The sequence below is a fragment of the Andrena cerasifolii genome, chromosome 15, assembly GCF_050908995.1.
Source record: "Andrena cerasifolii isolate SP2316 chromosome 15, iyAndCera1_principal, whole genome shotgun sequence".
Taxonomy (NCBI): Eukaryota; Metazoa; Arthropoda; class Insecta; order Hymenoptera; family Andrenidae; genus Andrena; species Andrena cerasifolii.
In genome coordinates this window covers 516,319-536,656 of record NC_135132.1, presented here as the reverse complement: position 1 = coordinate 536,656, position 20,338 = coordinate 516,319, and the positions used below count along the sequence as shown (strand labels likewise).

Here is a 20,338-nt window from a genome sequence, read left to right as displayed (position 1 = left end):
GCGCGGGCCGGCGCGCCACACGCCTTGCGGCCCGCAAAAGTATGTGAAGCCGGATCGTGGCGCTCCTTCGCGCAGGCCAGAAGGTCGTACCCGTCACTACTTAGAGATAGCGAGTTCGGACTCCCATTTCTACGTCGACTCCACATGCTTTTTACACGATCCACCGCAGTAGTGTATTGTGTACTACTTGTTCGATGTATATCATCGATCTGCGAAACGATCGGCAAGACACGATCGTGATATACGTTCGCGAAAAGTATCTCAAATTCCTCGATATACCAGGCTATCATAAATGCTGTTACTATAGGGTACACTGAAACATCTGTTTTTAGGAAGCTACATTTGGTTGACCTGAAGGTGCTATAAATTCTGGAAATGGTTTATGACTCAGTTATAACGACTGTAAAATTTTATAAGGGTACTTTAAAAAATGTTCAAATGTTTCCCCGGCAATGCGATGGCAAATGAAATTGCAGTTAACACATTCACTGTTGTGACGATCATAAATATTCCTATCAACGGCAATAATTACCATGCCACTGCTTGTTATATAAATATATAAACTAATATTGATAGACAATAAATACATATAGGTATGCAAGTGATGTTATATCTAAGATAAATGAAGATGAGATGTAATATGTAAGATGTTTTGAAGAAGGGGGGTAGTCTTCTGATTGGTCGTGATTCAGGTCAAATTTTTCACCCACGCTCTTGCGTGGCGCGCAGCAAGGAAGCATCACAGTCCTGCCCGCGTGCCAGAAAGCACCACGCTCCTGCCCGCGCGCAAACCTCCAATCCAGAAGAATTTACATAAGAGACAGAAAAGGTAGTTAGAAACGGAAAAAACGATACTTGAAACCAGGCTCGTTGCGCGCCTCAGGATTTCCGCACTGTCAGCCAAGCTTCTGCTTAAATTTTTTTTAAATGCTGCCAAAATATGTACAAATATAGGCATAAAGTTTTCAATTAATATAATTTGTGGGTTTCTCTGAAAAAATCCCAAATATCGCGCTCCTGTTCAGGCCGTCAAGATAGAGTGACTCCTTAAGAAAGGGTAAAAAATTATTTGCGCAGCATTTGGTTTCCTTAAACGGTTCTTGACCTCGACAACAGCAAGCCACTGCTAGTATATATTCAGAAACACCTGATATCGCCAGAAACGCCAGTACGTTTGCGCACGCGGGATCCCGCCTGCGCCGCCCTTCCTTCAAATTACAAACGGATCCCTTATCGCTCGAGTATAAACACAACATATTTGTTTGCATGGTTACAAACTTCGTCCATTAGCTATCCGAATAGAGTGATGGATACACAAAAGTACAACTTTCATACTAAACTACGTCTTTGCCATATTTATTTTTTCTGTCTATTCAGCTATTTCTAACTTTCACTTTTACTCCTTTATAACTACCTACCCGTTCCTTCCGTTTCTGCTTCCATCTACCTGGAATCAAGGGTTCGCACAGGCCTGGTCAGCGTCAGGAACATTTGGCGACCAGGCCTTTGCGAACCGGGGGACAGCTTTCTTTTCACCCTCTCTATGTTTTTTCTGCTTTTTCCTACTTCATCTTTCTTCTATCTTTTTTTATTCACTATCTCTAACTCTGTCTAGTCTTTCCTTTTTAACCGGCGAAAATTCACGGAGCGTACACTTGGTTTTTCCATATTTACTGTTAATTTATTACTGTTAATTGTTACTTTTAGTTGTTACCATTAATTATTACCGTTACTTGGTATTGTTAATTGTTTCTGTTAATCATGACTTTTAATTGTTATTTTTAATTGTTACTGTTAATTGTTATTGTTAACTGTTATTTCTGGTTTAACTTCCTTGAATTGTGGTTATTATCGTTACACCGAACCACTTCAAGTGAAAGCCTGTGTGAAGAACGCGGTTTAAAAAAGTGCATCAAAAGTTTTGTCATGTTTGCGGTAAACAATGACCGGAACTTGGCTGTTGTTGTTGCTGCTGCTGCTGTCCAGTTAACAGTAGCAGACCGAAGAAGAAGCAGAAGAAGAAACCGCCAGGTTTGGGTGAAAAAATACTACGGAGACTGCAATGATCAGCCTCTTCTTCGTGAATTGCGAGAAAATTATCCGGACGATTATCGGAATTACTTGAGGATGGATTGTAAGGCGTTTGACTGGGTTTAGTTCAAAACCGAATCAAGAAAATGGACACCATTATGAGAAAAAGTATCCCCGCAGAACAACGCCTTATCGCTACATTGAGATTTTTGGCAACTGGGCGTTCCTATGAAGATTTGAAATTTACGACAGGAATATCAGCTCCAGCGTTATGCAAAATAATTCCTGAGACATGCAAAGCACTGTATTATGCACTAAGGACAGAGTTCTTAAAGGTAAGGGTAATAATTTATTAATGAAATGATAATTCGCGCTCGTATTTATAAAACTCATATTATTATTATTATAACTCCTATTACAGTGGGGGACAAAATTATGTGGACACCCTTTAAAATCGTATAACTTGTTTAAAGTTGGTCCGAACGACTTGATTTTTTTTTAGAAGCTAGAAGGATTAATTTGCTAAGTGACGAGTTTCGTCGTTTTGAAAATGATCTTTCCTATTTTTTTTTTTGCAATTCCGACCAATCGCAATATTTTTCAAAACGACGAAACACGTCACTTAGCAAACTAATCCATCTAGCTTCTCAAAAAAATTCAAGTCGTTTGGACCAATTTTGAACAAGTTATACGGTTTTAAAGGGTGTCCACATAATTTTGTCCCCCACTGTATATCATTACAATTACTGTTGCTGATGTTCGTTCGGGTGTTCCCGGCTCGGTCCAGCATAGAGCCTACATTCGTTGTCGCAGACATCTGTGTGGGGTTTTAGTGTTTTTAACAACCCTCTTCTCAACGCAGTTGCTATAATATTGTCGGCATAAATTGCCTGCTCCGGGTCCATCCTTTGCAATTGCTTGGCAATTTTTATTCCCGTAGCTTCATACTCGGATATTTCTATCCGGCTGATAGTGGGATTCTTGAGCGCGACAGCGCAAGTTTTTAAAACTTTCATGACGGCATCATCACTTCTTTTTTTTTTTGCCGCAGCGAGAAATTTGGCCAGCCGGCCGTTTATGGCTGCTTGGACCCGGTTGCGATTCCACCTTCGTCCTTCGTACAAAAAAAAACACATAATTTAATAACATAAGAAATAACAAGGAAATTAAATTTTGTTTATTTTTGTATTGTTTTTTGTTTTGTCATAGTTCTCGAATAACAAGGACGAGTGGAAAAAATAGCCGAAGGGTTTCATGACAAATGGGATTTCGCCAACTGCGGAGGTGCTATGGATGGAAAACACATCAGAATTGTTCCACCACCGGATGCCGGGGCCTTGTATTACAATTATAAAAATTATTACAGCATCGTACTAATGGCGTTAGTCGATTCAAATTACGAGTTTATTTTTGTCGATGTTGGCAAAAATGGAAGGGTATCAGATGGTGGTGTTCTCGAACACACTGAATTTATGAGGCGTTTAAATAACGGGCAGTTAAATTTGCCGGAGAATAATGAAACAATAAACAATTTAAACTTCGTCTTTGTAGGCGATGAAGCGTTTCCTTTAACTAATAACTTCTTAAAGCCTTATGCTCAAAGGGAATTGGATCATGATAAAAGAATATTTAATTACAGATTATTCCGAGCTAGGAACGTAGTGGAAAATACATTCGGCATATTAGCCTCGCGATTTCGAGTATTGAATACAGCAATTAATATGAAGGTGGAAAATATATCATATGTTGTATTGGCTGCCTGCGTTCTCCATAATTTCTTACGGAGACGGAGTGCAGCATATAGAACGAACAACAGGAGTAGGCAGGAGGGGAATTATCAAAACGATGTAGTGCAGATGGATAATTTGGAACCCCTTAATCGTGGGAATTTAAATAACTCTGCCAAGCAAAATAGGGACCGTTATAAAGAGTATTTTGTAGGAGAAGGAAGTGTTCCGTGGCAGGAAGATATGCTGAATGCGTATAGAGCGTGAGTGTTTGATGTATGAAGGGGGTATATCCGTTTGAACCCTCGGAAAATGTGTACATTTTGTGGATTTTTTTACAAGTCAACGGTTTGATGCACATTTGCCATTTTTTTACTATCTTTACATAGTATTATGAACTACTCATAAAAAAAGTTTCAGTTAAGAAACTATTATTTTTGGCAAGTTATGCATACACCTCCGAAAGTCTTTCGATTTTAGGGGGCTAATCGGTGGTCCTGAAAACAGCTGTATGTCGTGTGTGAAATCAAAAACAATTAAAAAAATTTATAAAGTATGTCAATAGCTATCGTCCAACGAAGTCGATTTTGAAAATTTTGAAAAATAAAGAAATGGTGAGAGATCAAAGGTAAAGTTAGATTTTTCTAAGAGAAAAATCCACCTTTTTTTCTTTATAAATAATAAACGGGGAATCGGAATAAAAAATGCCTTCGTTGTACGATGTGGAATGTTATTATGATTCTGCATGCAAAATTGGAAGTGAATTGGTTGAACGTAGTGCGAGTTTTTAGAGCCATCGATTAGCCGTCCAAAATGGAGAGACTTTCGGATACGTATCCGTAACTTCCAAAAAACAATAGTTTTTTAACTAAAACTTTTTTTTTGTGTAGTTCCTAATACTATATAAAGATAGTAAAAAAACGGAAAATCTGCATCAAGCCGTTGACTTATAAAAAAATCCACAAAATACACACATTTCCCGAGGGTTCAAACGGGTGTACCCCCTTAAGGGATCCTGCCTTATAAATAATGAAATTATAGACGATCTCCCGGCATGAACAGCCGCCATTTTATTTTAGATTAATTTTTCGGGATAATGACCGATTACGCACTTGATAATTTAATATACTAACTAAATTTGTTCGAACCAGGTCAAAGCTACAGTCACGGTCACCATAAAGTGCTTAAATAAAAAAAAGCTACCGGGAGATCGTCTATAATTCCATTATTTATTTATATATTGCATTGCAAAAAAATACAAGAACTTTAAAATATATACTTTCGAATACACAACCGTTTATTTAAAACAGTCTTCGAGTGTAATTTAATTATATGACAATTAAATAACGCCATAATTGAATTACATTCCACATTTGAATTCAAACTTTTCAATTAATTGAATTGCTAATTACTGTAATCATCTGAGGAATTGCGATAAATATTTATATTTATCTTTCATGTGTATATGACTATGATATGTACTCGTGTAACAAACTTCGGTTAGCGATATGCCCTTTCTTTTATTTACCTTTCTCTCATTTGTTGTACAAGCTAATTTAATGTGTTGAATAGTATTAATATATATGTTAATAATAATCATTTGCGTACACCGTATAACAGGGATGCACAGACTTATTAAGACCAAGGGGCACATAGATTCACTGTGACTTATGGGAGGGCCGTCAAAAAACATGAAGGTTACCTATCATATATTATTTGTATTATTTATATGTATCATGTATTATGACTTATTAAACTTAAAATAACACATGGTGAACGGGTTTGCGGGTAACACATGGTTTGGGGGCGAATGTGCACCTCTGGACAAGTGGAGATTTGTTAAGACAAACGTGCTACAAAATTGTTTATAGCTTTGAAAATGATGTTTCAACGATTCCATTGTATATTGCACGTATAGGCATGGACCTACCACTACTCTGCCGCTTTGGCAGCATCTACCCAAATGGTGGGGCCTGGTCCACTGCGCACCCCTAAACGTAAACAAACACAATCCGACGTTTAAAGGGACAGAAGGTAGTGCAAGGTGGTTGACCTAGTTCGGGCCACTGTGCCAGACCCCAGCATTCGAGTACATACTACCAAAACGGCAGAGTAGTGGGTGGGCCCATGCCTATACGTGCAACGCTATATAATCGAATCGTTGAAACATCATTTTCAATGTTATAAACAATTTTGTAGCAATTTTTTTTAACGAATTCCCCCCCCCCCCCCCAAACCAGTGATCATTACTTTTTGAACTCCTTGTATATTAAGTCGATCTGCGCATGCGTTAATATTATTGTTTGAATACGATTTAATTGAATTATTTTGTAATCATAATTCATGAAGTAATTCAATTGTAATTCTGCACATCTCTGTGCAATTGTAATACCCACATACTTGTATGTGTGATTTATTGATTCCCCTCAGGGTTACATGTCTCCTTTACATTTTCCTTAACCTAATCTTATCCTATCCTTATCTTAAGTCCTTATCCTACTTCCATCGCACTCGCCTCGCTCGCTCTCCCTCTCCGCTCTCCCGCTCGCCGCCCCCCCCCCCTCTATCCACGCTCTTATACTATTCCCATTTATCCCGCGCCTGCCGTTTTCTCCTCTTAAAACTACGCCTTTTCCGCTCTCGTCTCCTCCCCTTTCCTCCGCCTTCGACTTCCATTTCCTTTCTTTCACTCCATTCCTCCTTTCATTCATTAGTTCCTTTCTCCCTTCCTCCTTCCCTCTCCTTTCTCCCCGTTTCCTCCTTCCCACTCCCGTCTCATTTCCTCTATCCTCTTCATCCATTCCTCTCCCTTACCTCCTTCATCCAATATTTCCTTTATCATTTCCCCTATTCCTCTCTCCCCTCCCTCTTCTTCCCTTGCACATCTCTCTAAAACGTGTTCCCACGTCTCTTCTTCCCCCCCGCATACCCTGCATCTCCTCTCCTCTTCCTTCTCCCAGTACCTCCCCCCCTCATTTCGTTCCCCAGCCTAAATCTTGCTATCCTCCTGCACCTCCCTTCACTCCATCCCGCTGCCAGATATTTCGGAATCCCCTTTGCTACTATCTCCCTGTACCATCTGTTGTATTTAGACTCCCTTATTTTTTCCCTTCTCTCCTCTGCCTGTCTCCTGCTGTCTTCTTTCTCCATCTCTTCGTACCCCCCTCTTTCCCTTTCCCTTTCGTTACCTTCACTCCCTCCTCTCTCCATCCTAAACTCCTTTCTCTCTATTTCCCACCTAGACAACTCTCTCCCCTCCTCCCTCTCCCTCTCCTTCACCTCTTTCAGACATAATCTGGCCAACTCCCCTCCCTCTCCCCTGCTCAGCTTCTCCTCGTATCTCCACGCCCTTCCCCCCGCCCACGTCCTCAGCTTTTCCCTCTTTGTCTCCTCCCTCACCATATATCCTGGCGTCCTCCAGTCTACCCCCAACGACCATCTTATGAACCTTTCCTGTACCCTCTCTACCTCCTCCCTCTCCTTCCACCCCCATACCTCCGCCCCGTACCCCAAAACCGTCCACACCAGCGCATCGAACAGCCACATCCTCCTTCCCCAGTCCTTTCCAAATTTCCTTTTTCCAATTCCCCAGACCTGTCTCATTACGACCCCTGCCTTTTTCACCCTGTCCTGTATGTGCGCCTCATGTCCCCCGTTTTTCTTGAACACATACCCTAAATACTTAAACTCCTTTACCTCCTCAATCTCCCTTCCTTTCCATTTCCATTCCACCTTTCTGTCTCTCCCTCCCCCTTTTCTGAACCTTACCACCTTTGTCTTTGCCACATTAACCTCTAGGTTCTTTCCCTCCAAGTATCTTTCTAGCCGCCTTATCATACACACCATCTCTTCCTCTTTTCCCGCCAGTAACACTAGGTCATCCGCATATGCCAGGGAGCATATCCTCCTGCCTCCTATTCTCACCCCTCCCCAATTCCCTTTATTTAGCTCCTCCTCCACATCCGCTATCAGCAGGTTGAATAGTATGGGGCTCAGCGGGCACCCTTGCCTTAGCCCTCTCGATGTCCAGAATCCCTCCCCTATCTCCCCTCCCACCTTTACTCTGCTAATTGTCTCCCTATATATTTCCTTAACCCTCTCCCTCAACCCCTCCCTTACCCCTCTCTTCTCCATTGCCTCCCATAATTTACTCCTGTCCACCGTGTCGAACGCAGCCTTCAGGTCCACGAACAGCGCTACCAGTTTCCCCTTGCCCCTTCTGGTCTGCTTCCCTATCATGTGGTTTAGCACATATATTTGGTCCCCTGTTCCTCTCCCTCTCCTGAACCCTGCCTGACTCTCCGGGATCATCCCCTCACCTTCCACCTCCTGTTCCAGTCTCTCTCCCAGCACCGCTGCATACACCTTATACAAGGTCGGCATAGCGTAACTCCCCTGTAGTCCTGTACCCCTGTACCCCTTCCTTTCTTCACCAGTGGCGCTATTAACCCCTCCTTCCACTCCTGCGGCCATCCTTCTCCCTCCCATACCCTCCTGCAAATCTCCCATGCTGCCTCTACCCCCTTCTCTCCGCCAAATTTCCATGCTTCGTTTGGTATCCCGTCCCCTCCCATCGCCTTTCCCTCCTTCAGTCTCCTCAATACCTTTCTTATTTCCTCTTTGCTATTCCTTCTTCCTATCCCTTCCTCCTACTCCCCTCCCCTCCCATCCTTACCCTGTTTTCCACTCCCCCTAGCAGTCCCATGAAATATTCCTTCCACTCCTCACTCTTTATCTTTTCGTCCACCCGCTTCCTTTTTTTCCTTCCCCTGTTCACTATCTCCCATACTTTGTTTTCCGTTTTCGCTTCCGCTACCTCCCTTATCATCCTCTCCCTCTCTTCCCCTTTTTTCCTCTCGCACAGTTCTTTGTACTCTCTCCTTTTCCTTTTGTACTCTTCCCTCGATCCCTCCCCCCCTCTCCATCTCCTTAGCCCTCTTCTCACCTGCCTCTTCAGTTCCCTGGTTTCTCCGTCCCACCACCCCTCCTTCCCCCTTTCCTCCTTGTCCCCCTTCTCCTCCCCTTTCCTCATCACCTCGTTAATCCTTTCTGTTATCTTACTCACCGCCTCCTGTATCCCTTCCCCTTCTATGCCCACTCCTTCCATCCCCCTCCTAAACTCCTCTTTCATCCTTGCCGACCACCGCCCTCCCTCCTACCTTTCTTTCCCTCACTTTTCCTCTTCTCTCCCCCACTCCTCCCTCCCTCATCGTCACCACCACCGGGTAGTGATCTGACTCCACTCTGTCCCCTATCTCCATCCTTTCCACCCCCATTCTTGTCCTCTCATCCCCCAACACATAATCGATCACCGTTGCCCCTCTTCCCCCCGTGTACGTGTATTCCCCCTCTTCGTGCCCCTCTATGTTCCCGTTCAAGATTTCTCACCCCGTCTCATCTATTAGTTTTACTAAACTTCTTCCGTCCCTATTTACCTTCCTATCTTTCGACTTTCTTCCCCCTCCATCCTCCTCCTCCTCCTCCTCCTCCTCTCCTCCCTCTATCCTGCCGCCTAGCGTTCCTGTCCTCGCATTGAAGTCCCCCCCTATTATTGTCCTCTCTCCCTCCTTCTGCCCCTCCATCCATCCTCTGATCCTTTCCAGCTTCCTCTCCATGTCCTCGTTTACGTATACTGCCACCACCGTCCATTCCTCCTCCCCCGCCTTTATTCTTTCCACCAAAATTCCTTCTTCTTCTCCCTGATCTCGTTCCTGTCTCTTCCCTCTCGTTCCATCTCTTCCCTCACCCCTATCACTATGCCTCCCATCGCTCTCCCCCTCTTATTCCTTCTCTTTGCCCACTGCGTCTTCCACCTGTATCCCGTCGGCAGCCTGTGCTTAATCCTGTCCCATCCCTTCTCTTCTATCCATGTCTCCAAAAGCACTATTACTTCCCATTCCCCTATCCCCTTCCAAAATTCCACCTCCTTGTTTGCCACCCCCGCTACGTTCCAGAACGCTATCTTCCAGCTTTTCGTTTCTTCCGTTTGTTCTGTCGCTCCCCTTTTCTCTCCCTCCACCCTTAGTTTTTTTACCCTTCCGCTCCCTGTCTCCCTTCTTTCTTTCCCACCTCTTCCCTGCCCCTTTCTCCTTCTCGCACCTCTTTTGCTCCCCATTCTGCCCTTCCCCTCTCCTTCCCTCTCCAGTCTCTTAGTACCTCTCCCTGCTCATCCCAGAACCACGTTTTCCCCTCTATCTCTATCTTCCCGTACTTTACTCTCACTCTATTCCCTTTTCTTTCCTCCTCTTCTCCTAACACCCTTAACTGCCATTGCATCTTTCTTTCTTTCCAGGTCAGATCGTCCTAACCCAGACCTTTTTTTTCTTATTTTTTTTTTTGACGTGGAGAAATCCCTAACGGATACCCCGCCCCCCGGGGGAGGGACGGGGTTATGTGGGGCTTGCACCCACTAAAACTCCACGGTGGTCTTCCTCGGGCGCGGAGTCGCGCGCACGAGGGGAGGGACTTTACGCGGGAGCAAACTAGCGATACATCCGCTTGCCCCCCCCCCCCCCTCAGCGCAAAGGCGAACTCCGCGCTCAACAACCCCGCGCGATGACGGCGGGGCCTTCCCGGAACTCCGGCCACGCGCGACGGACCACTCGTCCGCGTCGCCACTTCTGGGGGTCGCATGGTGTTGCGGAGGGGTGAGTGTGCCCCCCGGCACCCTCACCCCGCGACCCCCGCGATCGAACAGTAACCCGGACAGTGGCCGGGCGGGGAGACGGCACCTGGTCAAATGATCCAAGGGACCGTTCTTCCGCCGCCGCACCCGGGAGAGCCGCAAGCGGACACCCCGGGGCAGGGGCAGAGTGCAATGACGGTCCCGTTGACCGCCGAACTCACCCTATCTGTTCGATCGCCTACGACGGGAGCGTCCTAACCCAGACCTAACCCAGACCTAACCCTATCCTTTCCTTTCTCCCTTTTAGCTTTCCTTTGTTCCTCATTATTTCCCTCTTCACTTCCATGCTCTCCATTTTCACCTCCAGCATCACTTCCTCCCTCCCTTGCCTTCTTCCTCCAAGCTCCCTCACTCCCTCTATTCTCCCCTGTATCCCTGCTACATCCAGCACTTCCTTTGCCCTCCTCATCGCCGTTCCCTCCCTACCTACCCCTTTAATTATAATGTTCTTCCTTCTCTCTTCTCTCTCTTTCATTTCTAGTTTTCTTTCCATCCCCTGCACCCTTGTTTCCCATTCTTCCCGTCCTGCGTCCTTCCCCACCCCTTCCTCTCTCCTTCCTTCCCCGACTCCCTCCTCCTTTTTCCTCCTCATTTCTAAATTCTTTAGCCTCTCCTCCATTTCCTTGATCTTCTCCTCCTCTCTCTCCACTTCCTCTAATCTTTTTTCCACCCTTTCCATTCTATTTCCCAACTCTTTCTTTTCTCTTCTCCACTTCTCTTCCCATTCTTCCATTTTCTCTCTTAATGACGCCATATCTTCCCTCGCCTCTCTCCCTTGTTCCTTTACTTCCTTCAGATCCTTCCTCATCTCCGCCCTCATTTCCTTTAATAGCCTCTCTATTCCTCCCCCCTCTCTTTCTCCCTCCGGTGATCTTCCTACCTTTATACTCTTTTGGAACGCTTCTATTCCACTCTCTTCTCCATGACCCTGTTCCTCTTTCTCTCTCTTTCTCTTCCACAACTCCGCAATTTCACCTATGCTTCCTCCACTCATGCTCCTTTCCCTTGCCAGTCTCTCTGCATTCGTTTTCCTACCTCTCCTTTTCGCCTCTTCTTCCTTTTCATCTACCTTCCTCTCTGTTTCTACCCTTTCTTTTCCTCTTTCCTCTCCCTTTTCTCCCTCTTTCCCTTCCATCATATCTTCCTTACCTTCCGCCTATTTCCCCTTCTCTCACTCCCTACTTTATCTACTGTCTCCGCTATATCCTTATTTCCTTTCTTCACCGCCCGATGTCTCTCTCTTCCTCTCTTTCTCCACTCTCCCGCCTTTTCCACATCCGTTCAATCCTTCCCTCCTTACCCTAACCTCAACACTCGCGTGCTTCCACCCTGTTTTTCCTCCTCTCCCTCACTCCCCTTTTCCTTGCCCTATCTCTCCCTTCACTCCCAGCTCCCTCTTCTCCCTCTGTACCCACTTTTCACACCCTACCTGCCCTACTAACACCTTATCCACTCCTATCTCTCACACTGCTCACTCACACGTCACGCTTCTTACAAACCGGAAATGGAAGTCCTAATACCCACATACTTAGTCACCCTAATAAACTAAAATTTCACAAAAATACAACCATATGTTTCCTTTTTATTGTCTGTGTCCATTGTAAAATTATATTCAGTTTCTTGTTTACCTTCAGTACTACATTGAAATGATATTTCCACGTAGTTGTAGCCACAGAGGGTCCTTAAGAATAAAAGTTTGCAGTGACAGCATTTTAAAAAAATGTTCGATTTCTGCTAGACATTTAGCTTGTTTTCCTTGTGTAGAATTAATTTTTTACAAGATAAAAACTCGTCCGTGGTTCCAGCTATACCGAATTTTTTGAGGAGTGTAGTAATAAAATAAATGAGGTCATAAATAAACTTACTTGATTGCTAGGCTGCGTCTCGGTGTCGTCCATGTCCTGTACGTCGATAGGTTGACATTCAATTTCTTCGGGTTCGTCCCGCATCGCTTCGGGCTCGTCCGGGAGAGATGTCTCCTCCTCGATATTCGTTATACTCGCCGTTGGGATGTCCTGATCTTTTGTAAACTGTAGTAAATCGTAATACCAAAGTGATGGCACGTATACATCTTCGGCCTCGTTCCCAGATCGTGTAGATGCCACTACTTTTCGAAATTCTTTGCGATATGTCCCACGCAGAGATTGAATTTTTTTACATACGAACTCTCTGTCCGCATTGGGGAATATTGTTTTGCAGTACGTTATTAATTTTTCATAACAATCGTTTCTTAAATTGCGATTTTGATATTCCTTACTCCTCACTTTCCATAGAGAAGGCATTGTTTTATATAAGGTAATTAACCCTGTTACTGCCGTCTTACTCCACTTTGTATCGTCCATCCTAATTTTATCAGTAATCACCAAGCAAATCACTGACGTAACAGAACTATACGAACGTATTGATACTTTGACTTTTCTTTTGATTCTGCCTTTTCTCCGTGCATTCATTTAAAACGTAAGCATTGGTTCCTCCCTCCATAGGTCAAATTCCTAGCGGGGGTGGTTATGGTAAAATGTAATTGGTTAAGGCGTGACAAGAGGGGCTGATTTGAGCCCAGGAGGAAATGCAAAACGTCCTTCTGCCCAAACGGCGGTCGTGTTATAAAAATCAGGGGTTGTAAATACGTCTTTAGTTTACGTTTCGTTGCCAGATGTGTAAGCCTCGCGAGGTATTTCCTTATTTGACCATTGTCCTGTGATTCTCAATGTTTAGTCCAGCAATAAAGACGTCGTGGGCTGAAGCCCATCAGTAACGGCATTGCGGAGAGTCCCAGGAGTAGGGCAATTAGAATTGTCACCGGTGGAACCCGCCGTTGGAGCAATATACTTTTGTCACGCCTTAACCAATTACATTTTGCCATAACCACCCCCGCTAGGAATTTGACCTATGGAGGGAGGAACCAATGCTTACGTTTTAAGTGAATGCACGGAGAAAAGGCAGAATCCATTAGTACGTTTATTACGGTTACTTTCCCTATATTTATTTCCTTTTTATTAGGTTCTTTGCTCGTTCTGGCCATCGTTCGGACCACGGAATGCCTACTCCTTTTATAATTTGTATTGTTTGTGTAAAAGTAGTCCGATTTGCATGATATTTGTGATCATTTTAATTGGGAGAACACCAGGAATCCATTAGTGTTACTTTCATATCGATACGACGAAGAATAAAGAATTTCTTAATACGCTGTAATGAATATTTCACCCTCGACTGTGGGTCGCCGACCTCGATTCGCTGCGGTCGGCCAAGGATTCATACCTGTTTCAGAAAAACTGTATACTTTATTCTTTATCGTATCGATATGGACGTGACACCGATGGATTCTTTACGTTTTTCAAATGAAAATTATACCAAATTTCATATAAATCGGACTATTTTTAACGAAGTTATGGACATCAATTTATTATAAAGATTCCTTAATTACAATCCGATTTGTATCGTTTTTGGACCATTTTCATCGGGAAAACATAAGGAAACAATACACGTCACTTTCGCCAAGATCCGGTGCGAAATGTAGAATTTTCGATTCGCCACGTCTTAGGGGGCAACATGGTACGGTCCCCCTGGTCTCGAGGGTCGAAGTCCTCGAAACCCATCGAGGCACGGCTTATCGACGGCGTTGCGTCTGGAGTCTTGGCTGCCAGGATCGGCTGCCAGGCTCGTCGCGCGCCTCAGCCTCGTCCGCACTGTCGGAAATCCTGAGGCGCGCAACGCGCCCGGTTTCAAGTATCGTTTTTTCCTTTTCTAACTACCTTTTCTGTCTCTTATGTAAATTCATCTGGATTGGAGGTTTGCGCGCGGGCAGGAGCGTGGTGCTTTCTGGCGCGCGGGCAGGACTGTGATGCTTTCTTGCTGCGCGCCACGCAAGAGCGTGGGTGAAAAATTTGACCTGAATCACGACCAATCAGAAGACTACCCCCCTTCTTCAAAACATCTTACATATTACATCTCATCATCATTTATCTTAGATATAACATCACTTGCATACCTATATGTATTTATTGTCTATCAATATTAGTTTATATATTTATATAACAAGCAGTGGCATGGTAATTATTGCCGTTGATAGGAATATTTATGATCGTCACAACAGTGAATGTGTTAACTGCAATTTCATTTGCCATCGCATTGCCGGGGAAACATTTGAACATTTTTTAAAGTACCCTTATAAAATTTTACAGTCGTTATAACTGAGTCATAAACCATTTCCAGAATTTATAGCACCTTCAGGTCAACCAAATGTAGCTTCCTAAAAACAGATGTTTCAGTGTACCCTATAGTAACAGCATTTATGATAGCCTGGTATATCGAGGAATTTGAGATACTTTTCGCGAACGTATATCACGATCGTGTCTTGCCGATCGTTTCGCAGATCGATGATATACATCGAACAAGTAGTACACAATACACTACTGCGGTGGATCGTGTAAAAAGCATGTGGAGTCGACGTAGAAATGGGAGTCCGAACTCGCTATCTCTAAGTAGTGACGGGTACGACCTTCTGGCCCGCGCGAAGGAGCGCCACGATCCGGCTTCACGTACTTTTGCGGGCCGCGCGGCGTGTGTAAAGGGCCCTATTGCTGGCACTTGTGACCACTGACAGAGTCACTTTACACCGCGGTGCGAGGCCGATGCAATAGTTTCACTATTTTCGGAGTGAGACCTTTTTCGCTTTTTCAAGCTTTTCGATTTTTCTTTCGCTCTTTCTGCTAATATAAATTGAGGCTCCCGAATAGGCATGCACCTATTGTGCCGACTTTCTATTAATTCCGGTAGCATGCATTCTGAATAAAATTGAACCAGTTTTGGCTTCATTTCTCTTTTCCAAAACGCATCATCTCTTTCTACTTTTATAGATTTCAGCCCCTTCGGGGTCCAAACGCAAAATATACAGTACTTTCTGTCAGTAATATGTAACTGGCCTTGTACTTGATAAAAATAGTAATGCGTTTTGCTCATTGAAATACCTGTTTTACGTGTAAACATGCGTCGGAAAGCGGGTGGTTTTTCTATCGCTTCTTCTGGCGAAAAGTTCTCCGCTGATTTGGGGCATTTGATTTCCACAATACCCTCTTGACCGATGATACCATCCGGTGAAGCACCTAAGAAGGGGATGCAGCTGTCGATGAAAATTCCACATTCTGCAATATCTGTACATTGCTTCTTCAATTCTTCGTGAGCAATTTTCTCGCATTCTTTCCCGTATTCCACCGCGGGTGCACTAATTATCTTCGGATACAGGATTTTACTGCATTTGCGCAAAACGTGTCAGGTCGGCGACGACACACTTGTCCAAAATTGGATGCTGTCAACAATTTGGACCTGTACTACAACCATCTGCGGTTCTTTGCTTGTCGGGTGGTTTCTTCCTCAATAGCATATCTTTTGCCTTGCCACTCACTCAGCAATTGCATATGCTTTTCCCGCTCCAGTTCATTCATTTGGGATGGCATGTCTAGCCTCTGTACATTTTGTCCATAATCAGAATCTTTCTGCGAGTGCAATTGCTTGCGTACATATCGCGCAGCCTTCGTTTCCTTCTGTTTTGCAGCTCTCTTTTCTTTTTTTTTCTTCTTCTTTTCTTCCGTTTGACGAACAACCTCGGGCGTTTTCTTCCTCATTGCCGCATTCAATCGCGAGTGCACTTGGTTACTGTTGGACTCCACGACAGCAGCAGCACATCTTCTTGTATATGATCCTCTTTTGGAGAAATTTAATCTTTCCGCTAATGTACTTGGCAATTATCGCGTTCAAACTTTCCACAGCGTTATTATTAGTGTTATAGAGTAAGCTCTCCGCGTGAGCTAACAGTGGACGAAGTATTTCTTTTACGTCCTGGTACACCCCAATTTTCATCAATTCTGGAACGATGTTTCTTTCGTTCTCTTTATTCTTTCCATTGCAGAAATATTCTAATTGTGCACACTCTTTGTGTTCACCAAACACGTGGCTCGGAACATTCTGTATGTCGCCATACAAATTCTTCGTTTTCTCGTTGATTGATACATTCTGATTGTACCTAAATTTTGCGGCTTTTACGTTGTCCGTGCGTATCCGGCGAGTGCTACTTTCCATAGCTTGCCTCAATGGTCCAGGTGTAGTCTTCTTCACAATCGCTTTCATTTTTGTGTAAAAGTTTCGCAACAAACGATTCGTGCATTCAATTTTTTTTACACGAATCTGTCTCTTATACGGGTCAGCATCAATAATCTTCTTATACACGCTGCTGTCCCCATCAGCAATCAGAGTATAATAAACGAGCCCACGTTTTTCTACGCTAGTATTGAATCCTTCTACTATAGCATCGCTTTCCATAGCAGTCGATGCTCGAGATGTGTTCCAGTTTTTGAAGCATATGTGCTTTCGGGGTTCTATCTTGTTTTTCGCAGCAATCCGACAAATTCTGCAAACTTTATTTCGAACGCTGTAAAATAAACCTTTCTTCGTATGATAGCCAACTATCACGCCGACTCCAGAAGCAGAATCGTAACATCCACTGCGGTACGATCTCTTCATCCAGCTTCCATCGGCCACAACGGGGATGTGAGGGGTCCCTGATCAATTGCCAAACGTTTTTCTTCTTTAGCCGCTGCTAACACCTCTTCTTCTGCAGCGACAATTACAGACTTGACGAATTCATCTTGATTCTTCACAAAGTGTCTCTTCGACATGCAACGTATGTTCACTCCTGCAAAAGTGTGTTCCAAGTGGGCATAGCTGCCTCCACATACAATTGTTGCATTAACGGCGCCCTGATTGCAATCCACTTCTTCGGCTTCGTCCGATTGATTGCAGATTTCAGCTTTGTAATGGCATAAAGTGCACATTACGCTGAAGATGCTCTTGAAGCCACGCCGTTTCACACCAGTTATTCGTAGGTGTTCAATGCCACAGTCTTCCGTTTCTTTTGCATGCTTACCTATTTTTTGCAATTGAGTAAGCACATTTGCGAAATTCATTATATCGTTGCTATTTAGGAGACGCGATTGCTCTTGCGGCTCGTTCTTCGCAACTTTTTCTATAACGAACTGGCCGTATCAGTATCTTCATCAGATGGCAAGTACTGTATCTCTTGATGCGTATGATTTCGTCCATCGGATGTTGATGGTTCCTCTACTATACGCTCCTCGGCCACTTCTTCTGGACGTTGTCCTACGGCAGTGTCGTCTGCCGTTTTTGCGCTTTCTTGTTTCTTCTGAAGGGCTAAAGACCTTCTCTTTTGGCGATGTACTCTCCGTTTCGATAATCTCTTTGCGTACGAACGTAAATGTCGCGAACGAACCGGAGTATTATTGTCCATATCTTCCAGCACGTGCTGCATATCCACATTTCGAGTATCACTCATTTTACACTAAACCAACAAACACAACACAAACACAAACACAAACACAATACAACGCAACGCAACACAACACAATTCAAAATCCTTGTGCCCGTTGCAAAAAAACGTAAACGCGAACCGTGAACGTGAAACGTGAATTCGAAGATTTGTCTGTGGTGCGTTCTGAAACAAATAACGTTCTACAAACCAGGCAACGGCGAAAACAGTCTGTTGCGTAGAGAGTCATTCCGTTGAAAGAAAACAAACCACGCGGACGTCCCAGCAAGTTGGGATAAATGGACAATATGAATAACGTAAGTATTATATTGTATACTGTTATACAGAGTGATTCTCTGGCTAGAGTCTTCAAAGGCGATGCTGCCAATAAGTCGCGTCTCGCTGAGCTTCGTGGATTTCGACGCTCGAGACGATATTCACTACGGCATGTTAAAAAATTCTGAATTCTTCATCGAATCGATATGGCGGTGATACTAATGAATTCCTGGCGGTCTATTTTTAACGAAGTTAGCGTGAGGCCATTTTCATCTGCACGATATCGATTGACGCCATTTTCGCAAAGATCTGTTGAGAAATGCAGAACGTGGAATTCGTCACTTCCACGAAACTCAGCGAGGCGCTGCTTATTGGCGGCATTGTCTTTGAGGACTCTAGCGAGAGAATTACCCTACATGTTCATATCGACGCGCGTTACGAAAAGTTACTCTTCAAAAGTAGCATGTTTCATTTTTTCTACATGCAGTTGTCCGTAAGAAAAAAATGAAACGTGTTTCTCTTCGTAACGCGCGTCGATATACTCTTACTATTTGTCATAAAATAATACATTCATTATTTCATTTCCAGATGAAAGAAGCGCTCAATGAAGCGAGGCGAGAGGAGGATGGAAAGAAGGAACAGGAGGTAAAGGAGGCAAAGGAGGAGATTGGAGATGACGATGAGGGCGGAATTAAAACAAGTAATTATGTGCAATGTGGTTTATGTGACCGTGAGAGCATATGTGTGAATCAGAGTTGGGCAAAATGTAATCTAATTACAAATTACAAATTACAAATTACAATTGAAATGTAATTGCGTAATTGATTACACAGTATTTTCTGTAATCGTTAATTTATGTAGTTGATCCCAATATTTTGTGTACTCGTGTAATTGATTACACATTATTTTCAACACATAATATTTTGTCAACTACCAAATTAACGATTACAGAAAATAATGTGTAATCAATTACACAAGTACACATAATATTGTGGTCAACTACCTAAAGATTACAGAAAATAATGTGTAATCAATTACGCAATTACATTTTAATCGTAATTTGTAATTAGATTACATTGTGCCCAACTCTGGTGTGAAAATTATTTCGTTTGTGTGCGATATTTTTTATGTTATGTAATTTTATGAAAATGTAATTAAATGTTACTGTTCCGGATAAAAAAGGCACTAAAACGCCTAACGTATCGGCGCGGAGGCGGCTCGGGAGGAAAGCATGGAGGCGGCTGGAGAGAAAGGCGCGGAGGCGGATGGGGAGGAAGGCGTGGAGGTGGCTGGAAGGGGGAGGGCCAAGGGGGCCAAATTATTATCTACCAGCGATGATAATTTTTATATAAATAAAAATATATATTAAAATATTTAATGATTGTGTATTTTGTTTGTATTAATAGAATGTAAAATGTTCACATTTTCTATTGTATCGGCATGAACGTTTCAGTAACATACTGTTGAGATGTTCCATATGAAAATAAATTTAAACACGGTATAAATCGAATTATGTTTAGCAGTATCAGATTAGCAATGGTACATTTATAGACAATTATCTAGTACAGTTCTAGAAATAAACCGATTTATACTGTGTTTCAACTCATTTTAATCTGGAAAATCTCGGCAGTATGTTACTAAAAATTAACAAAATTTACAAAACCCGACTGCTTAAAAGGGAACTAAAATGACAAAAACAAGACTTAATTCATTTATACAAGGTATATTATTTATCATAAATGATTCCCCACACGGACAAAGAGAGAAACATATAATTTACAAAATACGCTGAAGTTGAAATGTCACTATATAAGCATGAATTTGCATTGATGTTGTCCACCTCTTTTTGTTACCAGCTTGACACACTTTCTTTAGACATTGCGGTACATGCTTGTAATTATTTAAATTGTCATCATATTATTATCCTATTTATAATAAATAATATACCATGTATAAATAAATTAAGTCTTGTTTTTGTCATTTTAGTTCCCGTTTTAAGCAGTCGGGATTTCTAATTTTTTTTATTGTTTACTTTTTAGTTATATATAGCAATATTGTATGGCAAGGGTCGCAGCCTGTTTAGTTCGGGGAAACATTGTAGTGAGGGATGTTAAAAACTCTCCTCGGATCCAGATCACTACTTGCAAGTCCTTCCAATTTTTTTATTTCTATCACACAATTTTGAAAATTATATATTGTAGGATATTTCTAAAGACACCTCATTTGTCTAAATTGGTGTATCCGTACAGGCTCTAGAGCGTATCATCTGGATATACAAACATACCCATTTTATTAATACAT

At 43.0% G+C, this 20,338-nt stretch overlaps 1 protein-coding gene and 2 long non-coding RNA genes across 3 annotated transcripts in view; all 3 read left to right on the top strand.

Moving 5' to 3' along the window:
* Window positions 1–20,338, top strand: part of LOC143377223 (mitochondrial inner membrane protease ATP23 homolog) — a 200,707-nt gene that overhangs the window by 48,417 nt on the left and 131,952 nt on the right. The gene's annotated exons all lie outside the window — the stretch shown is intronic.
* Window positions 1–20,338, top strand: part of LOC143377255 (uncharacterized) — a 59,728-nt gene that overhangs the window by 37,987 nt on the left and 1,403 nt on the right. The gene's annotated exons all lie outside the window — the stretch shown is intronic.
* Window positions 17,960–19,389, top strand: LOC143377045 (uncharacterized). Its single transcript, XR_013087234.1, has 3 exons — window positions 17,960–18,078; window positions 18,626–18,737; window positions 19,220–19,389. It is a non-coding gene; the product is annotated as an uncharacterized LOC143377045 (long non-coding RNA).